General features: G+C 44.4%; 1 protein-coding gene and 1 non-coding gene across 2 annotated transcripts in view; one reads left to right on the forward strand and one right to left on the reverse strand.

Annotated features, from left to right (window-relative positions):
* The window catches only part of LOC126204055 (brain-specific homeobox protein homolog), a 183,687-nt gene that overhangs the window by 141,026 nt on the left and 16,933 nt on the right, over window positions 1-25,728 (reverse strand). The gene's annotated exons all lie outside the window — the stretch shown is intronic.
* Trnat-ugu (transfer RNA threonine (anticodon UGU)) lies at window positions 20,890-20,964 on the forward strand. Its single transcript has one exon. It is a non-coding gene; the product is annotated as a tRNA-Thr (tRNA).

Raw genomic sequence — 25,728 nt, forward strand, 5'->3', positions numbered from 1 at the left:
TAATTTATGATAAATTTTCGTTCCCATGTATCGAGGTTCCTGCGCATACAGTTTCTGGCGGTGGTGGGAAGCATAAAATTTTCTGTGTTTCTTGTATCGTGTAAACGAACAAAATGCTTTCCATCAAACAGTTATTTCTGGTGTACAAAAAGATATATAAGATTATTGTCTTTTTGTACACCAGAAATAACTGCCTGAGGGAAAGCATTTTGTTCATTCACATGATACAAGAAGCAAAGAAAATTTTATGCTTCCCACCCACCGCCAGAAACCGTATGCCCAGGAACCTCGATACTTGGGAATGAAAATTTATAATAAATAAAAGGGGAACAGGTTAATGCAGATGAATTTAGATCCACTTAAAAGAAAGCTTTATGAGGCACTGATACTGAAATGTTGTTACTTTTTGGTTGATTTAATGTAGGACAAACTGGAAATTTGAGCTGGATACAATGTGTTGCAAATCCCAAGAAATATGATTATAGTGTTATTATTTATTTTAATAATATTATTTATTTTAGTACTATTGTTTATTTATTTGTGTAAAATCATTGTAACCTTATTATAAATTTTTGACATGTCTCCTGTACGAAAATCAAATGTATTGCAGATGTACGTTATGAGATGAATGAACCACAATTCCACCCTCATTACGTGTCTTCATATAGACATAAAAACAAGTTACAAGACAAAATCATTTTGAAATAGAAGGAATGCACCTCCCGTTGGCGGAATGCTGTGACGTCGAGTTGTTGGAGGCGTCTTGCCACGCTATGACGCGACGTGTGGGGTGCAGCACGCTTTCCGGACGAGACGTGCCCCGAATTTCCTTGACGTCACGGTACGCCGTCCTTACTACGGCAGTTTTCCTTCAACAGCCGCAATGACAGTGCAGACAACAGGCACTTGCTAGAGTCAACGGATGAAGTCTGTCGGGTCTGGGGTCGAAGAATGGACGCGAGTTGCTTGTCGCGCTAAAGATATTAAAGTGGATATGATATTGTTAGCTGACTGGGGAGAGATGAAACGATATTACGTGTGAGTTACACAGAACGTACCTTAAGCATGATAGAAAAAAGAACTTACGTGTATCAAAGGTAGAGTTGTGATTCAACAGTGTGTGTGTAACAGTTAGAAATCGGAATGACTGTCGTGAAACTTGACTCAAACTGTTATTATTCAATATATTCCCACTCATTAATAGCACACACTCCTAATAATTACTTCCACAAAGGCATACTGACTAAGGACACAGAACCATTGTTTGATGTGAATACCGCCAATGGATGGGAACCCTACAAAGAATTAAACAATCCATCTGCCGAAATTAAATTAAATTGTGATAACATTTGTGACCACCATATTTTGAACGCGAATCAAAATCGCACGAAAATAGTAATATATAACGTGCTTGTAATGCTATTACAAGGGAAAAATTTCCTGCAGGATGCTGTATCTGAGAACACGAAATGTTTCCTGGTCGGTGTTTCAATCTGGTGACTGATTTTAGAGTCGCGTGAAGAAATGAGCACCAGAAACCGCCATAATCAGTGTCCGGCATTTTCTGCTGTTTTTGTTGTTGTCACACATGTGACTGTGTTTTGCGCAGCGTTAGTAAATGTTACGAGTTGCACATATTTAAGTTGTTGTTGTTGTGGTCTTCAGTCCTGAGACTGGTTTCATGCAGCTCTCCATGCTACTCTATCCTGTGTAAGCTTCTTCATCTCCCAGTACTTACTGCAACCTACATCCTTCTGAATCTGCTTAGGGTATTCATCGCTTGGTCTCCCTCTACGATTTTTACCCTCCACACTGCCCTCCACTGCTAAATTTGTGATCCCCTGATGCCTCAGAACATGTCCTACCAACCGATCCCTTCTTCTAGTCAAGTTGTGCCACAAACTCCTCTTCTCCCCAATTCTATTCAATACCTCCTCATTAGTTATGTGATCTACCCATCTAATCTTCAGCATTCTTCTGTAGCATCACATTTCAAAAGCTCCTATTCTCTTCTTGTATAAACTATTTATCGTCCATGTTTCACTTCCATACATGGCTACACTCCATACAAATACTTTCAGAAACGACTTCCTGACATTTAAATATATACTCGATGTTAACAAATTTCTCTTCTTCAGAAACGCTTTGCTTGCCATTGCCAGTCTACATTTTATATCCTCTCTACTTCGACCATCATCAGTTATTTTGCCCCCCAAATAGCAAAAGTCCTTTACTACTTTAAGCGTCTCATTTCCTAATCTAATTCCCTCAGCATCACCCGACTTAATTCGACTACATTCCATTATCCTCGTTTTGCTTTTGTTGATGTTCATCTTATATCCTCCTTTCAAGACACTGTCCATTCCGTTCAACTGCTCTTCCAAGTCCTTTGCTGTCTCTGACAGAATTACACTGTCATCGGCGAACCTCAAAGATTTTATTTCTTCTCCATGGATTTTAATGCCTACTCCGAACTTTTCTTTTCTTTCCTTTACTGCTTGCTCAATATACAGATTGAATAGCACCGGGGAGAGGCTACAACCCTGTCTCACGCCCTTCCCAACCACTGCTTCCCCTTCGTGCCCCTCGACTCTTGTAACTGCCATCTGGTTTCTGTACAAATTGTAAATAGCCTTTCGCTCCCTGTATTTTACCCCTGCCATCTTTAGAATTTGAAAGAGAGTATTCCAGGCAACATTGTCAAAAGCTTTCTCTAAGTCTACAAATGCTAGAAACGTAGGTTTGCCTTTCCTTAATCTTTCTTCTAAGATAAGTCGTAAGGTCAGTATTGCCTCACGTGTTCCAACATTTCTACGGAATCCAAACTGATCTTCCCCGAGGTCGGCTTCTACCAGTTTTTCCATTCGTCTGTAAAGAATTCACATTAGTATTTTGTAGCTGTGACATATTAAACTGATAGTTCCGTAATTTTCGCATCTGTCAACACCTGCTTTCTTTGGGATTGGAATTATTATATTCTTCTTGAAGTCTGAGGGTATTTCGCCTGTCTCATAAATCTTGCTCACCAGATGGTAGAGTTTTGTCAGGACTGGCTCTCCCAAGGCCGTCAGTAGTTCTAATGGAATGTTGTCTACTCCCGGGGCCTTGTTTCGACTCAGGTCTTTCAGTGCTCTGTCAAACTCTTCACGCAGTATCGTATCCCCCATTTCATCTTCATCTACATCCTCTTCCATTTCTATAATATTGTCCTCAAGTACATCGCCCTTGTATAGACCCTCTATATACTCCTTCCACCTTTCTGCTTTCCCTTCTTTGCTTAAAACTGGGTTTCCATCTGAGCTCTTGATATTCATACAAGTGGCTCTCTTTCTCCAAAGGTCTCTTTAATTTTCCTGTAGGCAGTATCTATCTTGCCCCTAGTGAGGTAAGCCTCTACATCCTTACATTTGTCCTCTAGCCATCCCTGCTTAGCCATTTTGCACTTCCTGTCGATTTCATTTTTGAGACGTTTGTATTCCTTTTTGCCTGCTTCATTTACTGCATTTTTATATTTTCTCCTTTCATCAATTAAATTCAATATTTCTTCTGTTACCCAAGGATTTCTACTAGCCCTCGTCTTTTTATCCACTTGATCCTCTGCTGCCTTCACTACTTCATCCCTCAGAGCTACCCATTCTTCTTCTGCTGTATTTCTTTCCCCCATTCCTGTCAATTGTTCCCTTATGCTCTCCCTGAAACTCTCTACAACCTCTGGTTTAGTCAGTTTATCTAGGTCCCATCTCCTGAAATTCCCACCTTTTTGCACTTTCTTCAGCTTTAATCTACAGTTCATAACCAATAGATTGTGGTCAGAGTCCACATCTGCCCCTGGAAATGTCTGACAATTTAAAACCTGGCTCCTAAATCTCTGTCTTGACGTTATATAATCTGTCTGAAACCTGTCAGTATCTCCAGGCTTCTTCCATGTATACAACCTTCTTTTATGATTCTTGAACCAAGTGTTATCTATGATTAAGTTATGCTCTGTGCAAAATTCTACTAGGCGGCTTCCTCTTTCATTTCTTACTCCCAGTCCATATTAACCTACTATGTTTCCTTCTCTTCCTTTTCCTACTATCGAGTTCCAGTCACCCATGGCTATTAAATTTTCGTCTTCCTTCACTACTTGAATAATTTCTTTTATCTCATCACACATTTCATCAATTTCTTCATCATCTGCAGAGCTATTTGGCATATAAACTTGTACTACTGTAGTAGGCATGGGCTTCGTGTCTATCTTAGCCACAATAATGCGTTCACTATGCTGTTTGTAGTAGCTTACCCGCACTCCTATTTTTTTATTCATTATTAAACCTACTCCTGCATTACCCCTATTTGATTTTGTATTTATAACCCTGTAGTCACCTGACCAAAAGTCTTGTTCCTCCTGCCACCGAACTTCACTATTTCCCACTATATCTAACTTTAACCTATCCATTTCCCTTTTCAAATTTTCTAACCTACCTGCCCGATTAAGGGATCTGACATTCCACGCTCCGATCCGTAGAATACCAGTTTTCTTTCTCCTGATAACGACTTCCTCTTGAGTAGTCCCCGCCCGGAGATCCGAATGGGGGACTATTTTACCTCCGGAATATTTTACCCAAGAGGACGCCATCATCATTTAACTATGCAGTAAAGCTGCATGCCCTCGGGAAAAATTACGGCTGTAGTTTCCCCTTGCTTTCAGCCGTTCGCAGTACCAAAACAGCAAGGCGGTTTTGGATAGTGTTACAGGGCCAGATCAGTCAATCATCCAGACTGTTGCCCCTGCCACTACTGAAAAGGCTGCTGCCCCTCTTCAGGAACCACACGTTTGTCTGGCCTCTCAACAGATACCCCTCCGTTTTGGTTGCACCTACGGTACGGCCATCTGTGTCGCTGAGGCACGCAAGCCTCCCCACCAACGGCAAGGTCCATGGTTCATATGGGGGGCATATTTAAGTACTGTTTGATATATTAAAACAATTTAAAGGCTGTTGTTAATTCTTCAGTTCAGAGTTTTATGGTGGATAAAATTCTGTGTATTTTTAGAAGTACTTCGATAACGTGTGGACTGTTAAGCCATATTTCATCTATCGTTCACCATCATGTACCTTGAGACTGAAGATCGTCTACCATAGAACGCGCGATATCTGCAAATGAATTTTCTTTAAAGTCTTAATAATTTCTATTGACTTGCAAATGTAAATTTGTTAGTTGGTAATAGCTTTAATTTCAAAATGTTTTTATCTTGTAACTTGCTTTTGATGATACTTCTTCTTAATTTGATTTCACTTGCTGATTGCTAGTGTGCGTAACTGTAACACGTTAACTCTTAAATACAATATTGACAAAATTCTGTTGATTGCAACATCTTCAAATTTCAGTAGAATATTTGTTCCCAGAAACATGGCTGTAGGGACACAAGGGTAATATACAAAATGTACAAGAACCAAGTGGCACCAATAACACTGGGAAACCGAATTAAAAAGGGTGTAAGACAGACGTGTAATCTTTTGACCTCTCTTCAATCCATACATCGAAGAAGCAATGGGAGAAATAAAAGAAAGATTCAAGAGCAGGATTAAAATTCAGGGTCAAACGATATCAATGATAAGATTCACTGATGACTTTGCTATCCTCAGTGAAAGTGAAGAGGATGATGATGATGTTTGGTTTGTGGGGCGTTCAACTGCGCAGTCATCAGCGCCCGTACAAAGTCCAAATTTTTATACAGTCCAATTTTTTACACAGTCCAATCTAGCCACTGTCACAAAGGATGATGATGAAATGATAATGACAACACAAACACCCAGTCCCCGGACAGAGAAAATCCCCAACCCGGCCGGGAATCGAACCCGGGACCACGTGTAAAGAAAGTAAAGAAGAATTACAGAATGTGTTGTATGGGATGAAGAGTCTAATAAGTACAGAATATGGACTGAGAGTAAATCGAAGAAAGACGTAAGTAATGAGAAGTAGCAGAAATGAGAACAGTGAGAAACTTAACATCAGGATTGATGATCACGAAATAGATGGAGTTATGGATTCCTACTGCCTAGGTAGCAAAATAATCCTTGGCGGATGAAACAAAAAGGACATCAAAAGCAGACTAGCACTGGAAAAAAGGGCATTTCTGGCAAAGGGAACTGTAGTAGTAGTATCAAACATAGGCCTTAAAATTGAGGAAGAAATTTCTGAGAATGTACGTTAGGAGACATGGACTGTGACAAAACCGGAATAGAACAGAAGCACCTGAGATGTGGTGCTTCAGGTGAATGTGAAAATTAGATGGTCTGATAAGGTAAGGAATGTGGAGGTTCCCGCAAAATCGGAGAGGAAAGGAATATGTGGAAAACACTGACAAGAAGAAGGGAGAGGATGATAGGATATGTGTTAAGAGATCAGGAAATAACTTCCATGGTAGCTGTAGAGGGTAGAAACTGTACAGGAAGACAGAGATTGGGATACATCCCGTAAACAGTTGAGGACGTAGGTTGCAACTGCTACTCTGAGATGAAAAGGTTCGCTTAGGAGAGAATCACCATAACTTATAGACCGCTCCATTCGCACCATCAACAGAACAGGATCTGCTAACGGTATACTATGCCTACGACAACGCTGGTGCCTACTTTGGACAGTAACACTTGCAAATATGTAACTCTTTTGTATCGGTTGTGAATAAATAGTTGCCACTATTTAAGTTCCAACCCTCGTATTTGGGTGCTCTTATGTTTTGCGGGCTTGTTAATTCATTTAAAGACGAAAGCAAGTACAAACAACGACTGTACATGGTTATAATATTGTTAACAGGATTTAAGGAAATTTTTTGAAACATTTGAAGAGTTTTGCACAGGGGGAATTTAGGTGGAAAGTTTTCGTTCCACGTCTCTTTAGGTGGTTTTAGTTAGATATACATAAGCAACAAAACTATGGTTACACCATCATTTACGACACTTAAGCCTATTTTTATGAATAATTTATATTTTGCACGTGTGAGCTTGGCGTGTCTGCGAGGTTTCATTTCTTTATGTTGGTTTGGTGGAACATAAGTTTACCAAAGGGAAAAGACATTACACAACAAAACAAACCTAGGTGAATAAAAAAAACCACACAATACACTCTACGGTTACATTTGGTTCAAATGGTTCAAATGGCTCTGAGCACTATGGGACTTAACATCTGAGGTCATCAGTCCCCTAGAACTTAGAACTACTTAAACCTAACTATCATAAAGACATCACACACACCCATGCCCGAGGCAGGATTCGAATCTGCGACCGTAGTAGTCGCGCGGTTCCGGACTGAAGCGCCTAGATCCGCTACGCCACCACGGCCGGCTAGGTTACATTTGGTTTAAAATTGAAGAGAGAAGGGAGATTTTTTTTTACAACAAAATTTAACTTGGCTTGTTGAAATTTTTTGCGAAGATTTTTCCGTTGTGTTTTTTTCTGGGTCATTTCGCACTTCTTTAAAGTGGAAGGAGCGTATTTGTTTTCTTTTTGATTTTGCTTACTCTGTTTTTCACTCGACACTGACACTAGCACATAACACCCTACACTGGGTCACTGTATTGTTGGCGTTTCCCAGCGGACGGGGCGCTACTGGGGACTGCAGTGGCGGCGGCGGCGGCAGCTGCCGCGCCCTGTTGGGCTCCCGTTTGCGCGGTGAGGGATGAGCGGTGACGTCACGCTGCCTGCGTCGTTTTCTTGGAAGCCGCCTCGAGTGCTATCTTCAGGAACTTCATGATGTCTGTCCTGTACCTCTTGGCGACCACGACTTTCTTCTTTTCTTCTCACTGATACACTACTGGCTTACCTCCAAGTCGAGAGCCAAGGCACGAGGGCGCGTTAGCGACCTCGGCCACGGAGGGTGGTTCCCATGGGATGCCTCGCACCGTATACAATGATGAGCCAAAGCATTATGACCAGCTGCTTAATAGCGTGTTGCTCCATCTCTGGAAAGCAATGCAGCAATACTGCGTGGTACGCGTTCGACAAGTTGTTGGGACTGCTTGGCATGCCTTCGACAAGTTGTTGGGACTGCGTGGTACTCGTTCGACAAGTTGTTGGGACTGCATGGTACGCGTTCGACAAGTTGTTGGGACTGCATGGTACAGGTTTGACAACTTGTTGGGACTGCGTGGTACAGGTTCGACAAGTTGTTGGGACTGCGTGGTACAGGTTCGACCAGTTGTTGGGACTGCGTGGTACAGGTTCGACAAGTTGTTGGGACTGTGTGGTACAGGTTCAACAAGTTGTTGGTAGGTGTCGGCTGGTAGCTACATGGCACCAAATGTCTACGCAATTCCCTGAAATTACGGGCCGGTGGTTTATAGGCACGGAGATCACACCCTATAATATCCCACATGTATTTAACCGGGTTCAAATTGGTAGAAATTTGTGGCCAAGACACCGACGTGAACTGACTAGCATGATCCTTACATATTATGAACTTGTGACAAGGACAGTTTGACAGGTGGCATGAGCCCCCTCTCATATTTCTATCTTACGATTTTCTTCTCTAATTGCATGCAGTGAAAAGTCGCTATTCCTTCACACGCGGACTTCCCACGCAGCGTCTCTCGTCACCCAGGTGGTCCGGTGACAGGCGGGCACCGCTGATCTCGAGAGGGTTAAGCCGACGGTTGTGAGGGAGTCGAGTGAATGCTTTCCAGACGCCGACATTGTCAAAAGACACACCCGGAGGGGCCTGAAGTAGCAGCTGGGCTAGAGGTTCCGTTACTTCGCAGAAACTTAGCGAAAACACTTTCTGGCGGGCTACCAGCGAGGCGTGGGAATGACTTGTGTACCCAGGCAGTTGTGGCGGGAAAATTCCCGCGCTTTCTGCAAAATAGTAACTGTGATTGGCTTGCTCAGGGCATAGCTCCGTGACGTAGCAAAATCAGCGCAGAAATTGGCGCCAAGAATCTCCATTGGTGGAATGGTAGTGCTCCGGCAATGGAGTGGAATTTTCCGCCGGTTTTCGAGTTGCTGATTGGAACGTTTAACCACGGCCACTGTCGTGGGGGCGGGAATGTTCTGTGTTCGGCCTGTACGGGTGCTCAGGAGTAGTCGGCTCTCGCCTTTCGGTCGAGGACGTCGAAGCAACGAGCCATCGCCTCCGGTACGCCAGATCGTGTTCTGGCAGTTAAGAAGACAGTTTGGTAATGTATGTCCGCAGCACCGGCAGATAGGGATTTTCCTAGGTGATAATCAGAGCTCAGCAGAGCGCGCCTGTTCGTTTTTTTCTAACTTTGTTCTGTCTTGAGTAGCCGCAATTAATGTTGGGTTAGCTGTGTGTATCTCTTAAGATTTGAGTGGCAAGGAATTGGCTCCACATACCACTTCGTCTTAAACCTCAAAATCTAGTTTAGGGACAACTTCACCTTCACAGCGTTTGTTTGAGTATCCAATTTGACCCAATTTGATGTATTATAAATGTTTCATGTGTTTTTGTTTATTATTTTGTGTTTTAGTCTTAATAAATCCTATTGTTATTTTGGACAGAACTTTCATTCTGTTAATCGGTAGAGCAACCCATCATTTCTCACTACGTTAATGAAACCTTCCTTTATTTAACTAATTTATCAAATTAAATTATTGCAGATGCCAAACTCTTTTCTACTCCACTTGCAGGGTTGATTACAGTCAGTTCGCGTATATTTTTTTATCCATGTGCAACAGCAAAAGTCGGAGTTAGAATAGGGGGGGGGGGGCTTAGAGCATAATTTACATATGTAGATTCTAGAAGAATTTAGTGTTAAATACACTGCTTGCCCCGGCACCTCGCAAGTTATCCTGATGGAAGATGCCTTCACCGTTGCAAAAGACGTCTAACACGAAGCGCTGCAGATGGTTCAAGTAGTCTACAGCTGTCACGGTACTTTCCATTATTACCACAGATCCAATGGAATCCCAAATGAAAGTCTCCCACAGTTCTGTACTAGCCCTACCGGCCAGAGTTCGTGACGCGGTGCACGTTAATAATAAACGTGCTTCATCCGACTAGGCGAGGTGTTTCAATTGATCCGCGGTCGAATCTCGATGATCCCTTGCAGAATGCAAACAATGATTGATGTCGTTGGGACAACATGTGAAAACGCAGGGGTCATCTACCGGGGAACCCCATGTTGTATAGTGGTCGCTGAACAGTGTACTCCCAAACACTTGTGCCTGGGCCAGAATTGTACCCTGTCGTCAGACCTGTCGCAGATCGCCGTCTTTCCTGTTTTACCGAGCAGCAAGCCTCTGTACTCCCCCTTCTGCGATGGTACGTGGACATCCAACACAGAGCCGTGGCGGCTGGCGCTAGGGTGTTCCACCTGCATCGCTGATATCGATATTCGGCTGTCCTGCTATCTTTGACTGCTCCCCCGGCGGTTTTCCGGGTGAACATCTGATGAGTGAGTCTCCGGTCGGCGTTCAACGAGCCAACTTGTGTTGAAAACAAGCCCGCGTCCCTAACCGTGATGCATGGGCCTCGGCGTGCTCGCCGCCCTTGTCTTTCGGCGCGCGCCGGATGTACGGTGCCGATCATAGGGCGCCTTGACGTGCAAAATTGTGGTGGGTTCGTCGTCTCACGCGAAACAGCTTCCCAGCTCGTAATTTGCAAGCTCCAAGTTACATATGACTTTTTTTCTGTGTTCAACTAAGAAGATTGTTGAACCTTATGTCGGCATGGGTAGCTGTCGGAGATGGTTCTGAACTTGGTTCCACAGTGGCTATTTTAGGGAGACTTATGTTCCACATTCCGTTTCTGTTTATCCGTGGAGTGTGTGTTTTAAGTGGTTTTCATGCAAATTTTAACTTGTTTTAGCGCATATTGCCAGCTTTGGGACTGGCTGCGAAGGTGTACGTTGCCGGCAGCCGTAGAGTTGATGGTTTAATCATTTGTCACGGCAGCATTTTGTATCTTTATTTAATGTTGAGCCGGCCTCAGTGGCCGTGCGGTTCTAGGCGCTACAGTCTGGAACTGGGCGACCGCTACGGTCGCAGGTTCGAATCCTGCCTCGGGCATGGATGTGTGTGATGTCGTTAGGTTAGTTAGGTTTAATTAGTTCTAAGTTCTAGGCGACTGATGACCTCAGAAGTTAAGTCGCATAGTGCTCAGAGCCATTTGAACCATTTTAATGTTGAAAATGCCTTAAGGCAGCTGGAAGTGATCTCTAAAGTTTCCCGCTGATTTACTGGAAGACGAGGAATTTGGGGGGTGTGCTGATTATTTATCGCAGTGTGGCTGTGATTTGACCTTCTTTTCATTGCAATCTATTTGTGCTGCAGGCCATTTGTTAAGACTGCTTGTTCCCTGGCGTCTGCGCGGTTGTGGATTGTCAGGACCGCTCATTGAGGTGCCGGTCGGGTTATATATAAATATATACCGCCCGCTATGTGACCCTGTGCACAAGCCGTGGGCAGTATTGTCTTCCGGCCGTAGCGTTATTGCTTCCAAACACTGCTATCGGCCTTGACGCTGTTCTCTAAAGTCAAGTACAATTTGAGAATCATTCTGAGTCATTATGTCCGTTAGTTAAGTGAGGTTACCCTATTATAATATTAGCATTTCCGTAATTTATTTTACTGGTTGAGTTATTAGAAGCCGTTCTTATTTAACACCTATTTTAATCTTTTGTGCATCTTTAATGAACATGCAACTTGTTATTATTCCTGTGTGCAAGTTTTGCGACCGTCGTTGGCCCACCTTGTATTTTTGGTATAAGCATGTTTCACTGTGGACTTTTATGTGGACAGTTCAGTTTGATTAAGCTTTAAGATCTCTTGTTGTTTATGAAGTTTTGCTATTGTGTGGCTGTGTAACTTTGGTTGGAAGTGTATAATGTTATTAGTCTTATGAGATATGGTTAAACAAGAACGATTGTTTGTGATCCATTATTCACCGTACCTACTATCAATGATTTTGGTTGGGGACGCAAAATATGATTCTTACTCGTGCTTATGTAATTCACTTAAAGTGAAGATTTGTATATTGCATCAGCAAGAGGGCAAATGTCTGAATTGAAGTTTATAATAAAGTTTGTTTTGAGTCAAATTAAAATTGTACAATAATCACAAGCCTGTCCATCATCAGTGATCCCGGGCTTCCTATCTCCTTTAAATAACTGTGGTGAGATTGCAGTTTTGATTTTCTAAAGAACTGAGTAGAATCAGGGTCCACACAACTTGTCTCCTAGTCATGTTTTCGTAGGCATTCAACCGCTTCACACTGATGCTCGCAGCAGCAGCAGCAGCAGCACGTAGATCATCGCAACAGTAACACGCGACCAGCAGAGGAGGTTCACCGTTTCCGAGATGCCATGCTGTAACAGTCTGCCCTTTGTCAAAGTCCCTTTTGTCAGCGTTATTCTTCCATTTTTGCGGCCCGAATTGTCGTTTGAATGAGTCTTCATTCGTCTCTGCTCCGCTTCTCTACTTCGCTTACCGTAGTACACGCCTGTAACGCCACCAAGCAGCATTTGATCTTGCGGAGGGCAGTCATCATAAGCAGTTTGCTTCTCAGCGTACTCTTCTTGCAGCGCCCGCCACCGTGAGCCGTCCTTCGCGAGCATCTGGTGTCCCTACACCTGGCACATGCAATCGCAGCTTCCCTGCATTCATACCCTGCGACAGCTAAACAGAAGAATACACGTACCGTAACGACTCAACGTTTCTAGCTGGTATAGCGGAACACGAGATCGACGTGACGGGTATTCTACTGTACACCATCAAACGAGATAGTGCACTGGAGGAATGAGTTTTATATTGCTGTGGGCCATAAGATTTAGGTTGTACGCACTTTTCCTAAGACAGATGAGGCAAATGCCAGGAAGGTTCATTTGAAAAAGATACCGCCAGTTTCCTTCCCCAACTCCCCCAGTTCGAGTTAGTGCTCTGTCACCAACGGTCTTGACGTCGAAAAAAACGTTAAACCGTATTCTTGCTCCTGTTATCTGTGCTGCAGACCCTGGCCAACAATGACCACTGTATCTTGCCTCCGGCAGCTGACAGCGATAGAAGTGGGTCGTTCGAGAAGGAACAGGTCGTTCACCGGTCTCTTCAGATTGGTTTCGTCCCTCCCTCGCTCTCCTTCGGTCGGTCACATTGTTTTTGGGCTGGTCACTTGTTCCTCGTTCCATTTCCGATGTTTCTCGTTTCCGCTTCGATCTTGTCCTTGTTCAAGTCATAATCGTTCCTCGTTTCAGATCCACCGTTCTCCGCCAGTTCCTTTCGTTCATTGCGCTTGCGTAGTCTTGTTCAGTTTCAAACCTTTCCCTAAATTTCGACTTCTCGTTCTTTTCGTACGACGTTCAGCGTTCACTGACGGTGGTTTGCAACTTGCCGTAATAATATATTAAAATCAAAACGATGAGTCTGGATTCACTATAATTCGCTCTTCAACAAGCAAGCCCGTTTTCTCGAGAAAAAAAATTGCCCATAATTTCCGTTTTAGGTTTCACAAATAATACAGGGTGTTTATAAATGAATATCGGGGTTTTAACGCTTTATAATATTTGTTATGTTAAACTTACAGTTATAAATGATACGTCAAATGAAAGAGCAACTCAAACAGTTTTACCAAGAACCTTATAAATGTTCAATGTGAGCACCATTTGTCACACGGCACACATCAAGTCTATAGCCGAGTTCTTCCCAAACGTTGATAAGTGTGTCTTCAGTGATTGTAGCAAAAGCTGCTTCAATCCGGTTTCTTAATTCATGGAGGTCTGCTGGTAGCGGAGGCACGTACACACGATCCTTGATGAAGCCCCAAAGGAAAAAATCGCAAGGCGTTAGGTCGGGTGAACGTGGAGGCCATGCAAAGCAAGCTCTGTCATTGGGCCCCTTGCGGCCTATCCAGCGCTTGGGTACAATGAAGTTCAACCAATCGTTTACTTCGCTATGCCAGTGAGGTTCTTGGTAAAACTGTGTTGCTCTTTCATTTGACATATCATTTATAACTGTAAGTTTAATGTGATAAATACTATAAAGCGTTAAAACCCCGATATTATAAAGCGTTAAAACCCCGATATTAACTCTGTATTTATCAAATGAAATGCTTATGTTCGTGTGTATGTGTTCTGTGAATTGTTAAGAAAGAAAATCCGTTGAAGGGATTAAATGACAGTTGTACTACGTGCGTCCTATACACATATAAGTTTCATTTGCTCAAGTCACCAACTTTTTTAGTTCAAATACCAAAACTTCTGATCTCACTCGAGTATGACGTATAAATGATGATTACACATGTGCGACAATGCTGGATGTACCCTTATATGGCGAGAAGGGAGAATACGTAATGCACCCAGAGACATTCTCGAATGTGATCGTTATAGTGCTCCAGGTGTTATGGTGGGGGAGTTATGATGTTGCACGGACGCACTGACCTCCAAATCTTTGGACACGGTACACTCACCACTCACCTTTATTGTGACGCTATATTCCGTCCCATGTTCGTCTTTTCAGGGGTGCATTCGGAGCTGACTTTATTTTTTTGGCTGATATCACACGACCGATTCCAACATCGCTCGTGGAGGAGCTCGTGGGACGGGACGATGTTCGACGAATGGACTGTCCTGCCCGCTTCGTCCGACTTAAATTCCATCGATCACTTGTGCGCCGACTGAAAAGTCTGAGGAGAGACCTGATGTAATTAAATGGTTTAAAGATGATGATAGTGAAATTCGAACACGCGAATGAGCTTGGTGTGGCACCTCACCTGGAAGAGGAAGGCTTCCTGTCCCGGTGCAAGTCATTGATGAGATTGCTGTTGCTGTAACTGCCCATGGGTAGCGCTAGCGCTGGTGCAGTGACTCGACAATGGTCCATCCCATGGTCCACAGTACAGAAAGTTTTGCGATCTACGTGTTTCACACCGGTTTCCGTACAAGATCCAGACAGTGCAGCACGATCCGCAGCAACTTTCTGAATTTGCTCTTCGGTTTTGGGCACGAATCGAATGACATATGGCTGGATAATATTATATGGAGTGACGAGGTACAGTTCTCATAACGGGGTACAATGAACAAACACATCTGCTGGGTTTGGGGTATTGTTGAACCGTGTGTCGTGAACGAGGAGCAGTTGCATTCGCCGAATGTGAATGTGTGGTGTGCATTCACAAGCTCTTTTACTCTCTGTCTGTTGTTCTTTGAAGAGAATAAAGCCAGAGGGCTTGTAAGGTGTTCCGTGACGCCTGTACGTTACGGAGACCTCTTCGTACAGCATGTGATTCCTGCTTTGGAAGAGCGCAACTGTGTGGAAACTACTGTTTTCTTGCAAGATGTAGCAACACCTCTTGTCTCTCGTCCAGTAAAAGATCTCCTTAAAGCAACCTTCCACGAACGTGTTATGTCCAGACACTCTCCAGATTTATGCCCTGCAAGATCACCTAATCCAAATCCATATGACATCTGGTTTTGGTGATATCTAAAATACCTATCGTTTACTAGCGACACATTCGATCTCTACCTGAGTTGAAGGCCAGTATATATGAATACGTTACTCAAATTCCAACACAACTGATGCGAGCAACTTTTGATCACATCGTTTCACGGATGTAGCACATCGTCGACGTCTCTGGCGGGCATATTGAGCAAATTGTGTAAGCGGCAGTTATTAGTAGAATCAACGTTATGCCTTTCTCACTTGGTTGAGCGTTTCTGCTCACGTCCCATTCCCAATCCAATCGATATGCAAACATATCTGTAAGTGTTTCTTGTATTCATAGCGCCAAACTTGCACCTGGTCACCAAAATTGGAACTAAGTTTTTTGCAGTTTAAATCGGTTCCGCACCAGCGCATTAGCATATACAGCAAGTTTCGCTGCCGATAATTATAGCCGTCACTGGACCTCTGTGAGTAGTTGCATTTTAATTATAACCACTCGGTATATTGCTACTCAGTGATACATCACGCAAAATTTACTTTCGTCCTACGATTTGCACAGCCGTGTGTAATTCGCTTGTTCGTCGCTATACTGGTGGGTCAAAATTCGCGCATTTGGACGTCATAGCGCGATTTCTTGCATACTAACAGTATAAGAATGCCTGTAACAAAATTTCGTCCCGTGCAGTTTTTCGGTAGAAAATCAGCGTCAAAGAAAGGCAACGTGTCAACACTGTAATCACACGTCTTTATACAATAGGGTGTAGCAGTTCCGCACAGTTAGGGCAGTGGGTGGCGATTTGCGTTACACTACTCGAGTTGGAGAGTTCATTTCAGCGTCTAGGTGACCCTTTCTTTTTTTAATTTGTAATTTTACAGCGCATGATGCGATATTTGCTTTATTATTCACAATAATGCAGTTGTTCAAATGTGTGTGAAATCTTATGGGACTTAACTGATAAGGTCACCAGTCCCTAAGCTTACACACTACTTAACCTAAATTATCCAAGGACAAACACACACCCATGCCCGAGGGAGGACTCGAACCTCCGCCGGGACCAGCCTCTAATGCAGTTTTGGGAAGTCTTATGCAAACCAAGTATAATTATTAATTCTAACGCGGAGCTGAGAGTACAATCAAAGACATGCTGTCGCCGTTGATCATGTTTTTAAAATAGTACAACTGTCCGCTCTTATTCAATATGGCGTTTATGCTGAACATCTCGGTACTCATGAGCTCTGAGGTTATTACTGTCCTATTTATTTTTAACTGTTGATAGCTCTTCAGGAATATTTCTTACACGTCTGATAAATAATCGTTATTTCCAACGTTAAAACAACTGTTGCAGAAAGGTATGTACGATTTAGAAACGCTGTATACTGCAGCACTGGACAGACCCTTAATTGAACTCTTTAACTATAATGGCACAACGCAAAGCTCCACCCAATGTCCTAACCGTGCTGATCTGCTACACATTACTGAATGAAGACAGGTATCGGACATGTGAGTACAGTGTTCCAAAATTGCCTTTCTTTGGCGACCATTTTCTACAGAGAATATAGGAACGAAATTTTGTTAGACTCCTTTCGTACGGTCAGCATGCAAGGAATTGCCCTTCGGCGTCCATGAGCGCGAATATTTGAATGACCAATATTCAGGGATATGACAGGAAGTATCTTGGAAGCAAAAAATGTGGTGAACATAGGCTGTAAAATGCATACCTTAAGAACCATGAACATTTATTCGTCTTCGACACTGTGTAATAAATCTCTTCCACTGCAAGCTCTTTGCTTTCGACGTTTCGGGAAGAAGTAGTATGGACCAAAACAATACAAAAAGTTGTCTAGTAAACAAGACTTCAAAAATGAATAGCTGAAGAGAGCTATTGTCAGTTTCTTAGTAGAAGAGATGTGTTTCACACTATCGAAGATGGACAATTCTCATAGCTCTTAAGGTATGCATTTTAGAACCCATGTTTACTTTTTCTTTTTTTTTCGAATGATCGATCCTGTCATGTTCCCAAATATCGGCCGCTCCTACTGGAACACTCTGTATGTATATGGTCACCCACATACCTCTTGCTTAGGTACAGTCTGGGAAACTTCTAAAAGTGTTGCAGGGTAGGCTGTGTTGAGAAAGAATTGTTCGGAAAAAAATTCCATACATAGCAACATTTCCGAATTAATTAGCACTCAAGTTAGCCCTGTCAGGCCGTTGGTCGCGCAAATTCAAGACGCCCGATGCATGCAATTAGTGTCACTTGTTATCCGAGCGTAGATGACAGCGCACGAGACTGCTCAGCCTTTGGCTCGGGTCAGATCCTTACTACCGTCCCACGTCCAATTTTTATATCACTCTCTTGTTCGGTTTCGGAAACCAAAGGAATACGTGTGGCGACACCGCTTCTGGAGGGCCGCTTGGATTTGGCCACGCAACGGCCCGATTGACTAACTTTAATGATAATTAACTGGGAAAATAATAATTCCAATCCCAGAGAAAGCGGGTGTTGACAGATGTGAAAAGTACCGAACTATTAGTTAAGTCACAGCTGCAAAATACTAACGAGAATTCTCTACAGACGAATGGGAAAACTGGTAGAAGCCGACCTCGGCGAAGATCAGTTTGGATTCTGTAGAAATATTGGAATACGTGAGGCAATACTGACCCTACGACTTATCTTGAAAGATAGATTAAGGAAAGGCAAACCTACGTTTCTAGCATTTGTAGACTTAGAGAAAGATTTTGACAATGTTGACTGGAATACTCTCTTTCAAATGCCGAAGGTGGCACGGGTAAAATACAGGGAGCGAAAGGCTATTTACAATTTGTACAGAAACCAGATGACAGTTATAAGAGTCGAGGGACATGTGGTTGGGAAGGAAATAAGACAGGGTTGTAGCCTATCCCCGATGTTATTCAATCTGTATATTGAGCAAGCAGTAAAGGAAACAAAAGAGAAATTCGGAGTAGGAATTAAAATCCATGGAGAGAAATAAAAACTTTGAGGTTTGCCGATGACATTGTAATTCTGTCAGAGACAGCAAAGGAACTGGAAGAGCAGCTGAACGGAATGGACAGTGCCTTGAAAGGAGGATATAAAATAAACATCAGTAAAAGCAAACCGAGGATAATGGAATGTAGTCGAATTAAATCGGGTGATGCTAAGGGAATTAGACTAGGAAATGAGACACTTAAAGTAGTACAGGACTTTTGCTATTTGGGGAGCAAAATAACTGATGATGGTCGACTTCCTGACACTTAAATCTATACTTGATGTTAAGAAATTTCTCTTCTTCACAAACGCTTTCCTTGCCATTGCCAGTCTACATTTTATATCCTGTCTACTTCAACCATCATCAGTTATTTTTCTCCCCAAATAGCAAAATTCCTTTACTACGTTAAGCGTCTCATTTCCTAATCTAATTCCCTCAGCATCACCCGATTTCATTCGACTACATTCCATTATCCTCGTTTTGCTTTTGTTGATGTTCATCTTATATCCTCCTTACAAGACACTATCCATTCCGTTCAACTGCTCTTCCAAGTCCTTTGCAGTCTCTGACAGAATAACAATGTCATCGGCGAACCTCAAAGTTTTTATTTCTTCTCCATGGATTTTAATTCCTACTCCGAATTTTTCTTTTGTTCCTTTTACTGCTTGCTCAATATACAGATTGAATAACATCGGGGATAGGATACAACCCTGTCTGACTCCCTTCCCAACCACTGCTTCCCTTTCATGTCCCTCGACTCTTATAACTGTCATCTGGTTTCTGTACAAATTGTAAATAGCCTTTCCCTCCCTGTATTTTACCCCTACCACCTTCAGAATTTGAAAGACATCCGTCATAACACCCTAAATTTTTTATTCGGTAATCCACTTCCTCTCCTCAAGATAGATTCACAAACAGACCGCAGTGTACCATTTACATAATCATGATATTATTAGAAAGGTAACACGAAATTGAGTTTGACATTCCTGTACTAGGACACCTCGGGTAACGTAACTGATCCGTTTTCTGTTCAAATGGCTCTGAGCACTATGGGACTTAACTTCTTAGGTTATCAGTCCCCTAGAACCTAGAACTACTTAAACCTAACTAACCTAAGGACATCACACACATCCATGCCCGAGGCAGGATTTGTGCCTGCGACCGTAGTGGTCGCGCGGTTCTAGACTGTAGTGCCTAGAAACGCTCGGCCTCCCCGGCCGGCATCTGTTTTCTGTAGTTGATAGTAAACAAATGGCCGGCCGGGGTGGCCGAGCGGTTCTAGGCGCTACAGTCTGGAACCGCGTGACCGCTACGGTCACAGGTTCGAACCCTGCCTCGGGCATGGGTGTGTGTGATGTCCTTAGGTTAGATTTAAGCAGTTCTACGTTCTAGGGGACTGATGACCTCAGGAGTTAAGTCCCATAGTGCACAGAGCCATTTGAACCATTTTGAGTAAACAAATGGGAGTGCAAGGAAAACTCACACCAGTCAGTAGGTCAGCCGTGTTTAGTTGAAGGTTGCTGTGAGTTCAGTGCACACCAACGAAAGGAAGATGACTGACTGAATTACCAGTGTGCGTTTTCTTGTGTTTTAATTTATTTACTGCCGACGCTAGTAAGTGGCGAATGCTTGTACAGGAGAGACAAATTTCTGCTGAGCTGGTACAGAAGTACGGTAACAATGTACCATCATGTGAGACTCTATTTAAGTAACGCAGACCCTTCGGAAGTGCTCAGACAATTCTGAATTTACGAAGAACGGGGTGGAAGACCATCTCCCAGTGAAGAATCGGGACTGGGAGAAGTCGAGACTCTGGCCTTCGGAGACCGTCGTATCGCACTCGAGGCGTCAGTGGGATCTGTCAACGCCAGTCATGGATCAGGTTTTCTACATCTCGCACGACGTTTTGAACATAATAAATGTCTCTTCCCGTTGGGTTCTGCGACGGCCCATATCCACATAAACAGTGTACGAAAGCCAGGTAGCAATGGAAATCTAACGAATCTACACTGGTCGCCGAGAACATTATGACCACCTACATAAAGTTCGGTACGTTCACCTTTCAGATGGATAACAGCGGCGATGCGTCGTGGCATAGAAAGAGTGAGCCCTTGGCAGGTCGCTGGAGGGACCACATCTGCACACACCAGCCACCCAAATCCCGTAAATTCCGGGCAGGAGGGCAATGAGCTCTGATGTCACGTTCAATCGCATTCCTTATGTGTGCTTTCGGGTTCATATATGGCTACTTGCGGGCCAGCACTTCAATTGGAACTTATATGGATATGTTGTCTGTTCCTTCGGACATGTCCGAAAGAACAGACACCATATCCATACAAGTATATCGTTCTGGCTTAACCGGCAATGACCTCCTTCTTCTGTGCGGATGCACATATATTCCACGAACTCTTAAGGGACTTGGTAAGAATGTCTTCCACGAGTAATGAGTGTGTTGGGGTGGGACACTACGAATGTAGTGTGTGGACATATAAAGTGAGAATGTGGGTCTCGCGGGAGGAGCTGCAGTCTCTGTGCCCTCGGTGGCTCAGATGGATAGAGCGTCTGCCGTGTAAGCAGGAGATCCCGGGTTCGAGTCCCGGTCGGGGCAGACATTTTCACCTGTCCCCGTGGATATATATCAACTCCCGTTAGCAGCTGAAGGTATTAATATAATTATAATTTCAATTGGAACTCTCCAATGTGTTTCCCAAACCACTCCATCATACTCCTGGCCTTGTGACATGGTGCGTTATTTTGTTGACAAATGCCGCTGCCATCGGGCAACATAATTGTCGCGGAGGTGTGTACGCGGTCTGCAGCCAGTGTACGATGCTCCTCGGGCGTCATGGTGCCTTGCATGAGCTCCCCTGGACCTGTGGATGCCCACGCGAATGTTCTCCAGAGCATAATGGAGACACCGCCAGCTTGCCTCCGTCCCGCAGTACACATGTCAAGGAACTGTTCCCCTGCAAGACGATGGATTCGCCCTTGCCGTGGGCATGATGAAGAAGGTATCGAGATTCATCAGACCAACGACCTGCCATTTCGTCGACGTCCATTACTGATGGTCATGTGCACATTTCAGTCGTAGCTGCCGATGTCGTGGCGTTAACATTGGTACATGCTTGGGGGCCGTTGTCTGAAGAGACCCATCTTTAGGCGTGGTACCTGCACTGTGTGTTCAAACACACGTGTACCCTGCCCAGCATTTAAATCTGATGTTAAATCCGCCAGGCGGCCGCTGTCGCCGATCGGTTCTAGGCGCTTCAGTCCGGAACCGCGCTGCTGCTACAGTCGCAGGTTCGAATCCTGCTTCGGGCATGGATGTGTGTGATGTCCATAAGTTAGTTAGGTTTAAGCAGTTCTAAATCTAGGGGACTGATGATCTCAGATGTTAGGTCCCATACTCCTTAGAGCCATTTGAACCATTTTAATTCCGCCACAGTTCGCCGCCTGTCCTGTTTACCATTCCTCTGACGTCTGTAATGAGGGGTGGTCACCCAAACACACGACGTCTGGACATGTTTTCACCTCGACTTCGACACGCACTGAAGACACTCACTACAGCACTCCTCGAATACCCGACAGGTCGTGCAGTTTCCGATTTTCTTGTGCCGATCCTCAAGGTCATCAAAATCTGCGTTCGGTCACACTCATATAGACAGTGCACCTTCTCCTTTCTACACGCGGACAACATGCTCACTAATACTGCATGCACCGTGCGTGTGTCTCACTAGCAGTCATTGCTGACGCTGCTATCGCCTGGGCTGGTTTATATCGATAGTAGTTTGGTCATAATGTTCTGGCTGATCTATGTATATGAAACCAGAGACCGTTTAAAGTATCCAACGCGTATGATCTATATATGCAGACTGAAGCGACGAATGAAAATTTGTACCAAAGATGGAATTCGAATCCAGGTCTCTTGCTCACTAGGCAGATGCGCTAAGCGCTACGCCATCCTAGCACAGTGGCTTTGCACAACTCCAAGGACTTCTCTATCACACTTCCCTCCTCGAACCAAATACCAAGTGGGCTGAGCCTGAAAAGAATTTTCGATCGAGGAGGGAGGCATAAACTTCAGAGCTTCTCGGCGAAACAGGTAGAAAGAATCCTACACGACGACTCAGTAAGGTATTACAAGGACGGTTTCTCTTAATCTGCGTAACTTGGGTGGACAAACATGGCCAGTCGTACTGCACGCTGCTTTTACCCTACTCTAGGGACTCGCTAGCTAAACTAAGAGGCTTAGTACAAGCGGGGAGCTCTTCCAAATCTATCACTAACAATTTCAGTAAGAAAAACTGAACGTGACATTTCAGGAAAGCACAAGCTTTGTCCATCAATAATGAAACGTCTGTCCTAGATTTGAGTTCGTAAGCCTGTACGTTCTTTAATATGGATAAGTTCGCCTGCCTTTAAACATGTTGCACCATTTTCGAAATGAAGTTTCTTCGCTCATCACATTTCCTTAAATGTGTCTGTAAATTTCGATATGGCGGACTTCCTTTGTGCATTCACATTGTACTCCACTTTCAAATGGTTCAAATGGCTCTGAACACTATGGGACTTAACATCTGAGGCCATCGGTCCCCAAGAATTTAGAACTACTTACACCTAACTAACCTGTGGACATCACACACATCCATGCCCAAGGCAGGATTCGAACCTGCGACCGTAGCGGTCGCGCAGTTCCAGACTGAAGCGCCTAGAACTGCTCGGCCACCAATGCCGGCACTCCACTTTCAGCGCACCTTTGTGAGATGGTTAATTTTGTCACACATTTTAAAAACGCACAGATCAACAGTGAAAGACCGTTCCTGCTCGCTTTTAGTGTTATGGCCCCTGTACACGATTAAACAATTTGTCACACTGTACTACGTTTGCCAAAAACTTGACAGTGTGCGGTGCTGTTTGACGTGTTTGTCAAGCATAGATTGTGCCTGACGTGTTTGCGTGATATTTTAACTACGGAAAGTTTGACTAGACGGCGGAAGTTGTATGTGTCAATGTTTCGCCGCATATGTTTAGTGAAAATGTGTTTTACTACCATTTATCTCATTGCATCGTGAGTTTCCATAACTATGGAAACTACGATCAAGGATAAAAACCAAATAGCACTGACAATTACCAATATTCAAGAAGTGTCAAACCTTTCCCAGCCGTATATAAAGAAGAAGGAGCATTTATTTTACTTATAACATACAAGCGGGAGTGCCATGAAATGAAGGAAATCGAAGGACTCCGGTTCACCTATGGACGGTGTAAGCTACACTCCTGGAAATGGAAAAAAGAACACATTGACACCGGTGTGTCAGACCCACCATACTTGCTCCGGACACTGCGAGAGGGCTGTACAAGCAATGATCACACGCACGGCACAGCGGACACACCAGGACCCGCGGTGTTGGCCGTCGAATGGCGCTAGCTGCGTAGCATTTGTGCACCGCCGCCGTCAGTGTCAGCCAGTTTGCCATGGCATACGGAGCTCCATCGCAGTCTTTAACACTGGCAGCATGCCGCGACAGCGTGGACGTGAACCGTATGTGCAGTTGACGGACTTTGAGCGAGGGCGTATAGTGGGCATGCGGGAGGCCGGGTGGACGTACCGCCGAATTGCTCAACACGTGGGGCGTGAGGTCTCCACAGTACATCGATGTTGTCGCCAGTGGTCGGCGGAAGGTGCACGTGCCCGTCGACCTGGGACCGGACCGCAGCGACGCACGGATGCACGCCAAGACCGTAGGATCCTACGCAGTGCCGTAGGGGACCGCACCGCCACTTCCCAGCAAATTAGGGACACTGTTGCTCCTGGGGTATCGGCGAGGACCATTCGCAACCGTCTCCATGAAGCTGGGCTACGGTCCCGCACACCGTTAGGCCGTCTTCCGCTCACGCCCCAACATCGTGCAGCCCGCCTCCAGTGGTGTCGCGACAGGCGTGAATCGAGGGACGAATGGAGACGTGTCGTCTTCAGCGATGAGAGTCGCTTCTGCCTTGGTGCCAATGATGGTCGTATGCGTGTTTGGCGCCGTGCAGGTGAGCGCCACAATCAGGACTGCATACGACCGAGGCACACAGGGCCAACACCCGGCATCATGGTGTGGGGAGCGATCTCCTACACTGGCCGTACACCACTGGTGATCGTCGAGGGGACACTGAATAGTGCACGGTACATCCAAACCGTCATCGAACCCATCGTTCTACCATTCCTAGACCGGCAAGGGAACTTGCTGTTCCAACAGGACAATGCACGTCCGCATGTATCCCGTGCCACCCAACGTGCTCTAGAAGGTGTAAGTCAACTACCCTGGCCAGCAAGATCTCCGGATCTGTCCCCCATTCAGCATGTTTGGGACTGGATGAAGCGTCGTCTCACGCGGTCTGCACGTCCAGCACGAACGCTGGTCCAACTGAGACGCCAGGTGGAAATGGCATGGCAAGCCGTTCCACAGGACTACATCCAGCATCTCTACGATCGTCTCCATGGGAGAATAGCAGCCTGCATTGCTGCGAAAGGTGGATATACACTGTACTAGTGCCGACATTGTGCATGCTCTGTTGCCTGTGTCTATGTGCCTGTGGTTCTGTCAGTGTGATCATGTGATGTATCTGACCCCAGGAATGTGTCTATAAAGTTTCCCCTTCCTGGGACAATGAATTCACGGTGTTCTTATTTCAATTTCCAGGAGTGTACAAGACACACGAGAAACGGCTACCTCAAATGTGAAGTTAAACTGACAAGCTTTCATGGTGCACGTATTAATTAGCTTGTTTGACACCTCCGTATCTAGATAAGAGCGAATTTGACACACAAGTTTGCTCTTTTACGAGAGCCTTAACAATTTTTAAAAGCATTACTTTCCATTCGAAGAATGTTGATGCAATCACTGGCTTCAGAGAATAATATTTCCGTTAGCATATTTTTCATGGGTAGATCACCCTCTCAATTTAAGCCATTCACTGGATCAGTGTCTTCTTTTCTCCTTCTTCTTAAAACACAGTGCCGAAGGCAATGCCAGGACCGTTTTGTCTGCATTTGTGGTCATTCTCACTGCTGTCAAAATACTCACGAACACGAACAGCGTCTGTTTCAAAATGAGGTTAAAGTGACAAAATTTGTTTGTACGTTACGGACGTGTTTGACAAATCCGCGTCTAGACAGGGACCCATTTGATACACAAGTTTGCTCGTTAACATGGGCCTTAGAATCGGCGCCAACGATTAGGAAGGTATATGGCAGGGTGGGTTGGGTGGTTATGGGAACTGCGCGGGTCGTCAGATCAGAATGTAGAATGACCCTCGTACATTGCCATAATAGAGGCGAATGCGATTCCCAACTATCTTGTCGATCATCGGCAGTCACTTTCCA

Source organism: Schistocerca nitens, chromosome 9 (assembly GCF_023898315.1).
Source record: "Schistocerca nitens isolate TAMUIC-IGC-003100 chromosome 9, iqSchNite1.1, whole genome shotgun sequence".
NCBI lineage: Eukaryota > Metazoa > Arthropoda > Insecta > Orthoptera > Acrididae > Schistocerca > Schistocerca nitens.